The sequence below is a fragment of the Pleurodeles waltl genome, chromosome 5, assembly GCF_031143425.1.
Source record: "Pleurodeles waltl isolate 20211129_DDA chromosome 5, aPleWal1.hap1.20221129, whole genome shotgun sequence".
NCBI lineage: Eukaryota > Metazoa > Chordata > Amphibia > Caudata > Salamandridae > Pleurodeles > Pleurodeles waltl.
In genome coordinates, this window is record NC_090444.1 from 1,069,047,346 (window position 1) to 1,069,062,506 (window position 15,161).

A 15,161-nucleotide genomic window follows, 5' to 3' on the forward strand; every position below is an offset into this window, starting at 1 on the left:
GTCCACGTTGCGCTTTGGGGCGTTTCCTGTCGCGGGCGCTAGGCCTACCCACACAAGTGAGGTATCATTTTTATCGGGAGATGTGGGGGAACGATGGGTGGAATGAAATTTGTGGCTCCTCTCATATTCCAGAACTTTCTGCCACAGAAATGTGAGGAACATGTGTTTTTTTAGCCAAATGTTGAGGTTTGCAATGGATTCTGGGTAACAGAACCTGGTCCGAGCCACACAAGTCACCCCATCTTAGATTCCCCTAGGTCTCTAGTTTTCAGAAATGCACAGGTTTGGTAGGTTTCCCTAGGTGGCGGCTGAGCTACAGGCCAAACTCTAGAGGTAGGCACTTTGCAAAAAACACCTCTGTTTTCCATCAAAAATTTGGCTGTGTCCACGTTGCGCTTTGGGGCGTTTCCTGTTGCGGGCGCTAGGCCTACCCACACAAGTGAGGTATCATTTTTATCGGGAGACGTGGGGGAACGCTGGGTGGAAGGAAATTTGTGGCTCCTCTCAGATTCCAGAACTTTCTGCCACAGAAATGTGAGGAATATGTGTTTTTTTAGACAAATTTTGAGGTTTGCAAAGGATTCTGGGTAACAGAACCTGGTCCGAGCCACACTAGTCACCCCATCTTGGATTCCCCTAGGTCTCTAGTTTTCAGTAATGCACAGGTTTGGTAGGTTTCCCTAGGTGGCGGCAGAGCTACAGGCCAAAATCTACAGGTAGGCACTTTGCAAAAAACACCTCTGTTTTCCTTCAAAAATTTGGCTGTGTCCACGTTGCGCTTTGGGGCGTTTCCTGTCGCGGGCGCTAGGCCTACCCACACAAGTGAGGTATCATTTTTATCGGGAGACGGGGGGGAACGCCGAGTGGAAGGAAATTTGTGGCTCCTCTCAGATTCCAGAACTTTCTGCCACAGAAATGTGAGGAACAGGTGTTTTTTTAGCCAAATTTTGAGGTTTGCAAAGGATTCTGGGTAACAGAACCTGGTCCGAGCCACACAAGTCACCCCATCTTAGATTCCCCTAGGTCTCTAGTTTTCAGAAATGCACAGGTTTGGCAGGTTTCCTTAGGTGGCGGCTGAGCTACAGGCCAAAATCTACAGGTAGGCACTTTGCAAAAAAAACCCTCTGTTTTCCTTCAAAAATTTGGCTGTGTCCACGTTGCGCTTTGGGGCGTTTCCTGTCGCGGGCGCTAGGCCTACCCACACAAGTGAGGTATCATTTTTATCGGGAGACGTGGGGGAACGCTGGGTGGAAGGATATTTGTGGCTCCTCTCAGATTCCAGAACTTTCTGCCACAGAAATGTGAGGAACATGTGTTTTTTTAGCCAAATTTTGAGGTTTGCAAAGGATTCTGGGTAACAGAACCTGGTCCGAGCCACACAAGTCACCCCATCTTGGATTCCCCTAGGTCTCTAGTTTTCAGAAATGCACAGGTTTGGTAGGTTTCCCTAGGTGGCGGCTGAGCTACAGGCCAAAATCTACAGGTAGGCACTTTGCAAAAAACACCTCTGTTTTCCTTCAAAAATTTGGCTGTGTCCACGTTGCGCTTTGGGGCGTTACCTGTCGCGGGCGCTAGGCCTACCCACACAAGTGAGGTATCATTTTTATCGGGAGACGTGGGGGAAAGCTGGGTGGAAGGAAATTTGTGGCTCCTCTAAGATTCCAGAACTTTCTGCCACAGAAATGTGAGGAACATGTGTTTTTTTAGCCAAATTTTGAGGTTTGCAAAGGATTCTGGGTAACAGAACCTGGTCCGAGCCACACAAGTCACCCCATCTTGGATTCCCCTAGGTCTCCAACAGGTTTGGTAGGTTTCCCTAGGTGGCGGCTGAGCTACAGGCCAAAATCTACAGGTAGGCACTTTGCAAAAAACACCTCTGTTTTCCTTCAAAAATTTGGCTGTGTCCACGTTGCGCTTTGGGGCGTTTCCTGTCGCGGGCGCTAGGCCTACCCACACAAGTGAGGTATCATTTTTATCGGGAGACGTGGGGGAACGCTGGGTGGAAGGAAATTTGTGGCTCCTCTCAGATTCCAGAACTTTCTGCCACAGAAATGTGAGGAATATGTGTTTTTTTAGACAAATTTTGAGGTTTGCAAAGGATTCTGGGTAACAGAACCTGGTCCGAGCCACACAAGTCACCCCATCTTGGATTCCCCTAGGTCTCTAGTTTTCAGTAATGCACAGGTTTGGTAGGTTTCCCTAGGTGGCGGCAGAGCTACAGGCCAAAATCTACAGGTAGGCACTTTGCAAAAAACACCTCTGTTTTCCTTCAAAAATTTGGCTGTGTCCACGTTGCGCTTTGGGGCGTTTCCTGTCGCGGGCGCTAGGCCTACCCACACAAGTGAGGTATCATTTTTATCGGGAGACGGGGGGGAACGCCGAGTGGAAGGAAATTTGTGGCTCCTCTCAGATTCCAGAACTTTCTGCCACAGAAATGTGAGGAACAGGTGTTTTTTTAGCCAAATTTTGAGGTTTGCAAAGGATTCTGGGTAACAGAACCTGGTCCGAGCCACACAAGTCACCCCATCTTAGATTCCCCTAGGTCTCTAGTTTTCAGAAATGCACAGGTTTGGCAGGTTTCCTTAGGTGGCGGCTGAGCTACAGGCCAAAATCTACAGGTAGGCACTTTGCAAAAAAAAACCTCTGTTTTCCTTCAAAAATTTGGCTGTGTCCACGTTGCGCTTTGGGGCGTTTCCTGTCGCGGGCGCTAGGCCTACCCACACAAGTGAGGTATCATTTTTATCGGGAGACGTGGGGGAACGCTGGGTGGAAGGATATTTGTGGCTCCTCTCAGATTCCAGAACTTTCTGCCACAGAAATGTGAGGAACATGTGTTTTTTTAGCCAAATTTTGAGGTTTGCAAAGGATTCTGGGTAACAGAACCTGGTCCGAGCCACACAAGTCACCCCATCTTGGATTCCCCTAGGTCTCTAGTTTTCAGAAATGCACAGGTTTGGTAGGTTTCCCTAGGTGGCGGCTGAGCTACAGGCCAAAATCTACAGGTAGGCACTTTGCAAAAAACACCTCTGTTTTCCTTCAAAAATTTGGCTGTGTCCACGTTGCGCTTTGGGGCGTTACCTGTCGCGGGCGCTAGGCCTACCCACACAAGTGAGGTATCATTTTTATCGGGAGACGTGGGGGAGAGCTGGGTGGAAGGAAATTTGTGGCTCCTCTAAGATTCCAGAACTTTCTGCCACAGAAATGTGAGGAACATGTGTTTTTTTAGCCAAATTTTGAGGTTTGCAAAGGATTCTGGGTAACAGAACCTGGTCCGAGCCACACAAGTCACCCCATCTTGGATTCCCCTAGGTCTCTAGTTTTCAGAAATGCACAGGTTTGGTAGGTTTCCCTAGGTGGCGGCTGAGCTACAGGCCAAAATCTACAGGTAGGCACTTTGCAAAAAACACCTCTGTTTTCCTTCAAAAATTTGGCTGTGTCCACGTTGCGCTTTGGGGCGTTTCCTGTCGCGGGCGCTAGGCCTACCCACACAAGTGAGGTATCATTTTTATCGGGAGACGTGGGGGAACGCTGGGTGGAAGGAAATTTGTGGCTCCTCTCAGATTCCAGAACTTTCTGCCACAGAAATGTGAGGAACTTGTGTTTTTTTTAGCCAAATTTTGAGGTTTGCAAAGGATTCTGGGTAACAGAACATGGTCCGAGCCACACAAGTCACCCCATCTTGGATTCCCCTAGGTCTCTAGTTTTCAGAAATGCACAGGTTTGGTAGGTTTCCCTAGGTGGCGGCTGAGCTACAGGCCAAAATCTACAGGTAGGCACTTTGCAAAAAACACCTCTGTTTTCCTTCAAAAATTTGGCTGTGTCCACGTTGCGCTTTGGGGCGTTTCCTGTCGCGGGCGCTAGGCCTACCCACACAAGTGAGGTATCATTTTTATCGGGAGATGTGGGGGAACGATGGGTGGAAGGAAATTTGTGGCTCCTCTCATATTCCAGAACTTTCTGCCACAGAAATGTGAGGAACATGTGTTTTTTTAGCCAAATTTTGAGGTTTGCAATGGATTCTGGGTAACAGAACCTGGTCCGAGCAACACATGTCACCCCATCTTGGATTCCCCTAGGTCTCTAGTTTTCAGAAATGCACAGGTTTGGTAGGTTTCCCTAGGTGGCGGCTGAGCTACAGGCCAAACTCTACAGGTAGGCACTTTGCAAAAAACACCTCTGTTTTCCTTCAAAAATTTGGCTGTGTCCACGTTGCGCTTTGGGGCGTTTCCTGTTGCGGGCGCTAGGCCTACCCACACAAGTGAGGTATCATTTTTATCGGGAGACGTGGGGGAACGCTGGGTGGAAGGAAATTTGTGGCTCCTCTCAGATTCCAGAACTTTCTGCCACAGAAATATGAGGAATATGTGCTTTTTTAGACAAATTTTGAGGTTTGCAAAGGATTCTGGGTAACAGAACCTGGTCCGAGCCACACAAGTCACCCCATCTTAGATTCCCCTAGGTCTCTAGTTTTCAGAAATGCACAGGTTTGGCAGGTTTCCCTAGGTGGCGGCTGAGCTACAGGCCAAACTCTACAGGTAGGCACTTTGCAAAAAACACCTCTGTTTTCCTTCAAAAATTTGGCTGTGTCCACGTTGCGCTTTGGGGCGTTTCCTGTTGCGGGCGCTAGGCCTACCCACACAAGTGAGGTATCATTTTTATCGGGAGACGTGGGGGAAAGCTGGGTGGAAGGAAATTTGTGGCTCCTCTAAGATTCCAGAACTTTCTGCCACAGAAATGTGAGGAACATGTGTTTTTTTAGCCAAATTTTGAGGTTTGCAAAGGATTCTGGGTAACAGAACCTGGTCCGAGCCACACAAGTCACCCCATCTTGGATTCCCCTAGGTCTCTAGTTTTCAGAAATGCACAGGTTTGGTAGGTTTCCCTAGGTGGCGGCTGAGCTACAGGCCAAAATCTACAGGTAGGCAGTTTGCAAAAAACACCTCTGTTTTCCTTCAAAAATTTGGATGTGTCCACGTTGCGCTTTGGGGCGTTTCCTGTCGCGGGCGCTAGGCCTACCCACACAAGTGAGGTATCATTTTTATCGGCAGACGTGGGGGAACGCTGGGTGGAAGGAAATTTGTGGCTCCTATCAGATTCCAGAACTTTCTGCCACAGAAATGTGAGGAACATGTGTTTTTTTTAGCCAAATTTTGAGGTTTGCAAAGGATTCTGGGTAACAGAACCTGGTCCGAGCCACACAAGTCACCCCATCTTGGATTCCCCTAGGTCTCTAGTTTTCAGAAATGCACAGGTTTGGTAGGTTTCCCTAGGTGGCGGCTGAGCTACAGGCCAAAATCTACAGGTAGGCACTTTGCAAAAAACACCTCTGTTTTCCTTCAAAAATTTCGCTGTGTCCACGTTGCGCTTTGGGGCGTTTCCTGTCGCGGGCGCTAGGCCTACCCACACAAGTGAGGTATCATTTTTATCGGGAGATGTGGGGGAACGATGGGTGGAAGGAAATGTGTGGCTCCTCTCATATTCCAGAACTTTCTGCCACAGAAATGTGAGGAACATGTGTTTTTTTAGCCAAATTTTGAGGTTTGCAAAGGATTCTGGGTAACAGAACCTGGTCCGAGCCACACAAGTCACCCCATCTTGGATTCCCCTAGGTCTCTAGTTTTCAGTAATGCACAGGTTTGGTAGGTTTCCCTAGGTGGCGGCAGAGCTACAGGCCAAAATCTACAGGTAGGCACTTTGCAAAAAACACCTCTGTTTTCCTTCAAAAATTTGGCTGTGTCCACGTTTTGCTTTGGGGCGTTTCCTGTCGCGGGCGCTAGGCCTACCCACACAAGTGAGGTATCATTTTTATCGGGAGACGTGGGGGAACGCCGAGTGGAAGGAAATTTGTGGCTCCTCTCAGATTCCAGAACTTTCTGCCACAGAAATGTGAGGAACAGGTGTTTTTTTAGCCAAATTTTGAGGTTTGCAAAGGATTCTGGGTAACAGAACCTGGTCCGAGCCACACAAGTCACCCCATCTTGGATTCCCCTAGGTCTCTAGTTTTCAGAAATGCACAGGTTTGGCAGGTTTCCTTAGGTGGCGGCTGAGCTACAGGCCAAAATCTACAGGTAGACACTTTGCAAAAAAAACCTCTGTTTTCCATCAAAAATTTGGCTGTGTCCACGTTGCGCTTTGGGGCGTTTCCTGTCGCGGGCGCTAGGCCTACCCACACAAGTGAGGTATCATTTTTATCGGGAGACGTGGGGGAACGCTGGGTGGAAGGAAATTTGTGGCTCCTCTCAGATTCCAGAACTTTCTGCCACAGAAATGTGAGGAACATGTGTTTTTTTGTCCAAATTTTGAGGTTTGCAAAGGATTCTGGGTAACAGAACCTGGTCCGAGCCACACAAGTCACCCCATCTTGGATTCCCCTAGGTCTCTAGTTTTCAGAAATGCACAGGTTTGGTAGGTTTCCCTAGGTGGCGGCTGAGCTACAGGCCAAAATCTACAGGTAGGCACTTTGCAAAAAACACCTCTGTTTTCCTTCAAAAATTTGGCTGTGTCCACGTTGCGCTTTGGGGCGTTACCTGTCGCGGGCCCAAGGCCTACCCACACAAGTGAGGTATCATTTTTATCGGGAGACGTGGGGGAAAGCTGGGTGGAAGGAAATTTGTGGCTCCTCTCAGATTCCAGAACTTTCTGCCACAGAAATGTGAGGAACATGTTTTTTTTTGCCAAATTTTGAAGTTTGCAAAGGATTCTGGGTAACAGAACCTGGTCCGAGCCACACAAGTCACCCCATCTTGGATTCCCCTAGGTCTCTAGTTTTCAGAAATGCACAGGTTTGGTAGGTTTCCCTAGGTGGCGGCTGAGCTACAGGCCAAAATCTACAGGTAGGCAGTTTGCAAAAAACACCTCTGTTTTCCTTCAAAAATTTGGCTGTGTCCACGTTGCGCTTTGGGGCGTTTCCTGTCGCGGGCGCTAGGCCTACTCAAACAAGTGAGGTATCATTTTTATCGGGAGACGTGGGGGAACGCTGGGTGGAAGGAAATTTGTGGCTCCTCTCAGATTCCTGAACTTTCTGCCACAGAAATGTGAGGAACATGTGTTTTTTTTGCCAAATTTTGAGGTTTGCAGAGGATTCTGGGTAACAGAACCTGGTCTCAGCCACACAATTCACCCCATCTTGGATTCCCCTAGGTCTCTAGTTTTCAGAAATGCACAGGTTTGGTAGGTTTCCCTAGGTGGCGGCTGAGCTACAGGCCAAAATCTACAGGTAGGCAGTTTGCAAAAAACACCCCTGTTTTCCTTCAAAAATTTGGATGTGTCCACGTTGCGCTTTGGGGCGTTTCCTGTCGCGGGGGCTAGGCCTACCCACACAAGTGAGGTATCATTTTTATCGGGAGACGTGGGGGAACGCTGGGTGGAAGGAAATTTGTGGCTCCTCTCAGATTCCAGAACTTTCTGCCACAGAAATGTGAGGAACATGTGTTTTTTTAGCCAAATTTTGAGGTTTGCAAAGGATTCTGGGTAACAGAACCTGGTCCGAGCCACACAAGTCACCCCATCTTGGATTCCCCTAGGTCTCTAGTTTTCAGAAATGCACAGGTTTGGTAGGTTTCCCTAGGTGGCGGCTGAGCTACAGGCCAAAATCTACAGGTAGGCACTTTGCAAAAAACACCTCTGTTTTCCTTCAAAAATTTGGCTGTGTCCACGTTGCGCTTTGGGGCGTTTCCTGTCGCGGGCGCTAGGCCTACCCACACAAGTGAGGTATCATTTTTATCGGGAGATGTGGGGGAACGATGGGTGGAATGAAATTTGTGGCTCCTCTCATATTCCAGAACTTTCTGCCACAGAAATGTGAGGAACATGTGTTTTTTTAGCCAAATGTTGAGGTTTGCAATGGATTCTGGGTAACAGAACCTGGTCCGAGCCACACAAGTCACCCCATCTTAGATTCCCCTAGGTCTCTAGTTTTCAGAAATGCACAGGTTTGGTAGGTTTCCCTAGGTGGCGGCTGAGCTACAGGCCAAACTCTAGAGGTAGGCACTTTGCAAAAAACACCTCTGTTTTCCATCAAAAATTTGGCTGTGTCCACGTTGCGCTTTGGGGCGTTTCCTGTTGCGGGCGCTAGGCCTACCCACACAAGTGAGGTATCATTTTTATCGGGAGACGTGGGGGAACGCTGGGTGGAAGGAAATTTGTGGCTCCTCTCAGATTCCAGAACTTTCTGCCACAGAAATGTGAGGAATATGTGTTTTTTTAGACAAATTTTGAGGTTTGCAAAGGATTCTGGGTAACAGAACCTGGTCCGAGCCACACAAGTCACCCCATCTTGGATTCCCCTAGGTCTCTAGTTTTCAGTAATGCACAGGTTTGGTAGGTTTCCCTAGGTGGCGGCAGAGCTACAGGCCAAAATCTACAGGTAGGCACTTTGCAAAAAACACCTCTGTTTTCCTTCAAAAATTTGGCTGTGTCCACGTTGCGCTTTGGGGCGTTTCCTGTCGCGGGCGCTAGGCCTACCCACACAAGTGAGGTATCATTTTTATCGGGAGACGGGGGGGAACGCCGAGTGGAAGGAAATTTGTGGCTCCTCTCAGATTCCAGAACTTTCTGCCACAGAAATGTGAGGAACAGGTGTTTTTTTAGCCAAATTTTGAGGTTTGCAAAGGATTCTGGGTAACAGAACCTGGTCCGAGCCACACAAGTCACCCCATCTTAGATTCCCCTAGGTCTCTAGTTTTCAGAAATGCACAGGTTTGGCAGGTTTCCTTAGGTGGCGGCTGAGCTACAGGCCAAAATCTACAGGTAGGCACTTTGCAAAAAAAAACCTCTGTTTTCCTTCAAAAATTTGGCTGTGTCCACGTTGCGCTTTGGGGCGTTTCCTGTCGCGGGCGCTAGGCCTACCCACACAAGTGAGGTATCATTTTTATCGGGAGACGTGGGGGAACGCTGGGTGGAAGGATATTTGTGGCTCCTCTCAGATTCCAGAACTTTCTGCCACAGAAATGTGAGGAACATGTGTTTTTTTAGCCAAATTTTGAGGTTTGCAAAGGATTCTGGGTAACAGAACCTGGTCCGAGCCACACAAGTCACCCCATCTTGGATTCCCCTAGGTCTCTAGTTTTCAGAAATGCACAGGTTTGGTAGGTTTCCCTAGGTGGCGGCTGAGCTACAGGCCAAAATCTACAGGTAGGCACTTTGCAAAAAACACCTCTGTTTTCCTTCAAAAATTTGGCTGTGTCCACGTTGCGCTTTGGGGCGTTACCTGTCGCGGGCGCTAGGCCTACCCACACAAGTGAGGTATCATTTTTATCGGGAGACGTGGGGGAAAGCTGGGTGGAAGGAAATTTGTGGCTCCTCTAAGATTCCAGAACTTTCTGCCACAGAAATGTGAGGAACATGTGTTTTTTTAGCCAAATTTTGAGGTTTGCAAAGGATTCTGGGTAACAGAACCTGGTCCGAGCCACACAAGTCACCCCATCTTGGATTCCCCTAGGTCTCTAGTTTTCAGAAATGCACAGGTTTGGTAGGTTTCCCTAGGTGGCGGCTGAGCTACAGGCCAAAATCTACAGGTAGGCACTTTGCAAAAAACACCTCTGTTTTCCTTCAAAAATTTGGCTGTGTCCACGTTGCGCTTTGGGGCGTTTCCTGTCGCGGGCGCTAGGCCTACCCACACAAGTGAGGTATCATTTTTATCGGGAGACGTGGGGGAACGCTGGGTGGAAGGAAATTTGTGGCTCCTCTCAGATTCCAGAACTTTCTGCCACAGAAATGTGAGGAATATGTGTTTTTTTAGACAAATTTTGAGGTTTGCAAAGGATTCTGGGTAACAGAACCTGGTCCGAGCCACACAAGTCACCCCATCTTGGATTCCCCTAGGTCTCTAGTTTTCAGTAATGCACAGGTTTGGTAGGTTTCCCTAGGTGGCGGCAGAGCTACAGGCCAAAATCTACAGGTAGGCACTTTGCAAAAAACACCTCTGTTTTCCTTCAAAAATTTGGCTGTGTCCACGTTGCGCTTTGGGGCGTTTCCTGTCGCGGGCGCTAGGCCTACCCACACAAGTGAGGTATCATTTTTATCGGGAGACGGGGGGGAACGCCGAGTGGAAGGAAATTTGTGGCTCCTCTCAGATTCCAGAACTTTCTGCCACAGAAATGTGAGGAACAGGTGTTTTTTTAGCCAAATTTTGAGGTTTGCAAAGGATTCTGGGTAACAGAACCTGGTCCGAGCCACACAAGTCACCCCATCTTAGATTCCCCTAGGTCTCTAGTTTTCAGAAATGCACAGGTTTGGCAGGTTTCCTTAGGTGGCGGCTGAGCTACAGGCCAAAATCTACAGGTAGGCACTTTGCAAAAAAAAACCTCTGTTTTCCTTCAAAAATTTGGCTGTGTCCACGTTGCGCTTTGGGGCGTTTCCTGTCGCGGGCGCTAGGCCTACCCACACAAGTGAGGTATCATTTTTATCGGGAGACGTGGGGGAACGCTGGGTGGAAGGATATTTGTGGCTCCTCTCAGATTCCAGAACTTTCTGCCACAGAAATGTGAGGAACATGTGTTTTTTTAGCCAAATTTTGAGGTTTGCAAAGGATTCTGGGTAACAGAACCTGGTCCGAGCCACATAAGTCACCCCATCTTGGATTCCCCTAGGTCTCTAGTTTTCAGAAATGCACAGGTTTGGTAGGTTTCCCTAGGTGGCGGCTGAGCTACAGGCCAAAATCTACAGGTAGGCACTTTGCAAAAAACACCTCTGTTTTCCTTCAAAAATTTGGCTGTGTCCACGTTGCGCTTTGGGGCGTTACCTGTCGCGGGCGCTAGGCCTACCCACACAAGTGAGGTATCATTTTTATCGGGAGACGTGGGGGAGAGCTGGGTGGAAGGAAATTTGTGGCTCCTCTAAGATTCCAGAACTTTCTGCCACAGAAATGTGAGGAACATGTGTTTTTTTAGCCAAATTTTGAGGTTTGCAAAGGATTCTGGGTAACAGAACCTGGTCCGAGCCACACAAGTCACCCCATCTTGGATTCCCCTAGGTCTCTAGTTTTCAGAAATGCACAGGTTTGGTAGGTTTCCCTAGGTGGCGGCTGAGCTACAGGCCAAAATCTACAGGTAGGCACTTTGCAAAAAACACCTCTGTTTTCCTTCAAAAATTTGGCTGTGTCCACGTTGCGCTTTGGGGCGTTACCTGTCGCGGGCCCAAGGCCTACCCACACAAGTGAGGTATCATTTTTATCGGGAGACGTGGGGGAAAGCTGGGTGGAAGGAAATTTGTGGCTCCTCTCAGATTCCAGAACTTTCTGCCACAGAAATGTGAGGAACATGTTTTTTTTTGCCAAATTTTGAGGTTTGCAAAGGATTCTGGGTAACAGAACCTGGTCCGAGCCACACAAGTCACCCCATCTTGGATTCCCCTAGGTCTCTAGTTTTCAGAAATGCACAGGTTTGGTAGGTTTCCCTAGGTGGCGGCTGAGCTACAGGCCAAAATCTACAGGTAGGCAGTTTGCAAAAAACACCTCTGTTTTCCTTCAAAAATTTGGCTGTGTCCACGTTGCGCTTTGGGGCGTTTCCTGTCGCGGGCGCTAGGCCTACTCAAACAAGTGAGGTATCATTTTTATCGGGAGACGTGGGGGAACGCTGGGTGGAAGGAAATTTGTGGCTCCTCTCAGATTCCTGAACTTTCTGCCACAGAAATGTGAGGAACATGTGTTTTTTTTGCCAAATTTTGAGGTTTGCAGAGGATTCTGGGTAACAGAACCTGGTCTCAGCCACACAATTCACCCCATCTTGGATTCCCCTAGGTCTCTAGTTTTCAGAAATGCACAGGTTTGGTAGGTTTCCCTAGGTGGCGGCTGAGCTACAGGCCAAAATCTACAGGTAGGCAGTTTGCAAAAAACACCCCTGTTTTCCTTCAAAAATTTGGATGTGTCCACGTTGCGCTTTGGGGCGTTTCCTGTCGCGGGGGCTAGGCCTACCCACACAAGTGAGGTATCATTTTTATCGGGAGACGTGGGGGAACGCTGGGTGGAAGGAAATTTGTGGCTCCTCTCAGATTCCAGAACTTTCTGCCACAGAAATGTGAGGAACATGTGTTTTTTTAGCCAAATTTTGAGGTTTGCAAAGGATTCTGGGTAACAGAACCTGGTCCGAGCCACACAAGTCACCCCATCTTGGATTCCCCTAGGTCTCTAGTTTTCAGAAATGCACAGGTTTGGTAGGTTTCCCTAGGTGGCGGCTGAGCTACAGGCCAAAATCTACAGGTAGGCACTTTGCAAAAAACACCTCTGTTTTCCTTCAAAAATTTGGCTGTGTCCACGTTGCGCTTTGGGGCGTTTCCTGTCGCGGGCGCTAGGCCTACCCACACAAGTGAGGTATCATTTTTATCGGGAGATGTGGGGGAACGATGGGTGGAATGAAATTTGTGGCTCCTCTCATATTCCAGAACTTTCTGCCACAGAAATGTGAGGAACATGTGTTTTTTTAGCCAAATGTTGAGGTTTGCAATGGATTCTGGGTAACAGAACCTGGTCCGAGCCACACAAGTCACCCCATCTTAGATTCCCCTAGGTCTCTAGTTTTCAGAAATGCACAGGTTTGGTAGGTTTCCCTAGGTGGCGGCTGAGCTACAGGCCAAACTCTAGAGGTAGGCACTTTGCAAAAAACACCTCTGTTTTCCATCAAAAATTTGGCTGTGTCCACGTTGCGCTTTGGGGCGTTTCCTGTTGCGGGCGCTAGGCCTACCCACACAAGTGAGGTATCATTTTTATCGGGAGACGTGGGGGAACGCTGGGTGGAAGGAAATTTGTGGCTCCTCTCAGATTCCAGAACTTTCTGCCACAGAAATGTGAGGAATATGTGTTTTTTTAGACAAATTTTGAGGTTTGCAAAGGATTCTGGGTAACAGAACCTGGTCCGAGCCACACAAGTCACCCCATCTTGGATTCCCCTAGGTCTCTAGTTTTCAGTAATGCACAGGTTTGGTAGGTTTCCCTAGGTGGCGGCAGAGCTACAGGCCAAAATCTACAGGTAGGCACTTTGCAAAAAACACCTCTGTTTTCCTTCAAAAATTTGGCTGTGTCCACGTTGCGCTTTGGGGCGTTTCCTGTCGCGGGCGCTAGGCCTACCCACACAAGTGAGGTATCATTTTTATCGGGAGACGGGGGGGAACGCCGAGTGGAAGGAAATTTGTGGCTCCTCTCAGATTCCAGAACTTTCTGCCACAGAAATGTGAGGAACAGGTGTTTTTTTAGCAAAATTTTGAGGTTTGCAAAGGATTCTGGGTAACAGAACCTGGTCCGAGCCACACAAGTCACCCCATCTTAGATTCCCCTAGGTCTCTAGTTTTCAGAAATGCACAGGTTTGGCAGGTTTCCTTAGGTGGCGGCTGAGCTACAGGCCAAAATCTACAGGTAGGCACTTTGCAAAAAAAAACCTCTGTTTTCCTTCAAAAATTTGGCTGTGTCCACGTTGCGCTTTGGGGCGTTTCCTGTCGCGGGCGCTAGGCCTACCCACACAAGTGAGGTATCATTTTTATCGGGAGACGTGGGGGAACGCTGGGTGGAAGGATATTTGTGGCTCCTCTCAGATTCCAGAACTTTCTGCCACAGAAATGTGAGGAACATGTGTTTTTTTAGCCAAATTTTGAGGTTTGCAAAGGATTCTGGGTAACAGAACCTGGTCCGAGCCACACAAGTCACCCCATCTTGGATTCCCCTAGGTCTCTAGTTTTCAGAAATGCACAGGTTTGGTAGGTTTCCCTAGGTGGCGGCTGAGCTACAGGCCAAAATCTACAGGTAGGCACTTTGCAAAAAACACCTCTGTTTTCCTTCAAAAATTTGGCTGTGTCCACGTTGCGCTTTGGGGCGTTACCTGTCGCGGGCGCTAGGCCTACCCACACAAGTGAGGTATCATTTTTATCGGGAGACGTGGGGGAAAGCTGGGTGGAAGGAAATTTGTGGCTCCTCTAAGATTCCAGAACTTTCTGCCACAGAAATGTGAGGAACATGTGTTTTTTTAGCCAAATTTTGAGGTTTGCAAAGGATTCTGGGTAACAGAACCTGGTCCGAGCCACACAAGTCACCCCATCTTGGATTCCCCTAGGTCTCTAGTTTTCAGAAATGCACAGGTTTGGTAGGTTTCCCTAGGTGGCGGCTGAGCTACAGGCCAAAATCTACAGGTAGGCACTTTGCAAAAAACACCTCTGTTTTCCTTCAAAAATTTGGCTGTGTCCACGTTGCGCTTTGGGGCGTTTCCTGTCGCGGGCGCTAGGCCTACCCACACAAGTGAGGTATCATTTTTATCGGGAGACGTGGGGGAACGCTGGGTGGAAGGAAATTTGTGGCTCCTCTCAGATTCCAGAACTTTCTGCCACAGAAATGTGAGGAATATGTGTTTTTTTAGACAAATTTTGAGGTTTGCAAAGGATTCTGGGTAACAGAACCTGGTCCGAGCCACACAAGTCACCCCATCTTGGATTCCCCTAGGTCTCTAGTTTTCAGTAATGCACAGGTTTGGTAGGTTTCCCTAGGTGGCGGCAGAGCTACAGGCCAAAATCTACAGGTAGGCACTTTGCAAAAAACACCTCTGTTTTCCTTCAAAAATTTGGCTGTGTCCACGTTGCGCTTTGGGGCGTTTCCTGTCGCGGGCGCTAGGCCTACCCACACAAGTGAGGTATCATTTTTATCGGGAGACGGGGGGGAACGCCGAGTGGAAGGAAATTTGTGGCTCCTCTCAGATTCCAGAACTTTCTGCCACAGAAATGTGAGGAACAGGTGTTTTTTTAGCCAAATTTTGAGGTTTGCAAAGGATTCTGGGTAACAGAACCTGGTCCGAGCCACACAAGTCACCCCATCTTAGATTCCCCTAGGTCTCTAGTTTTCAGAAATGCACAGGTTTGGCAGGTTTCCTTAGGTGGCGGCTGAGCTACAGGCCAAAATCTACAGGTAGGCACTTTGCAAAAAAAAACCTCTGTTTTCCTTCAAAAATTTGGCTGTGTCCACGTTGCGCTTTGGGGCGTTTCCTGTCGCGGGCGCTAGGCCTACCCACACAAGTGAGGTATCATTTTTATCGGGAGACGTGGGGGAACGCTGGGTGGAAGGATATTTGTGGCTCCTCTCAGATTCCAGAACTTTCTGCCACAGAAATGTGAGGAACATGTGTTTTTTTAGCCAAATTTTGAGGTTTGCAAAGGATTCTGGGTAACAGAACCTGGTCCGAGCCACACAA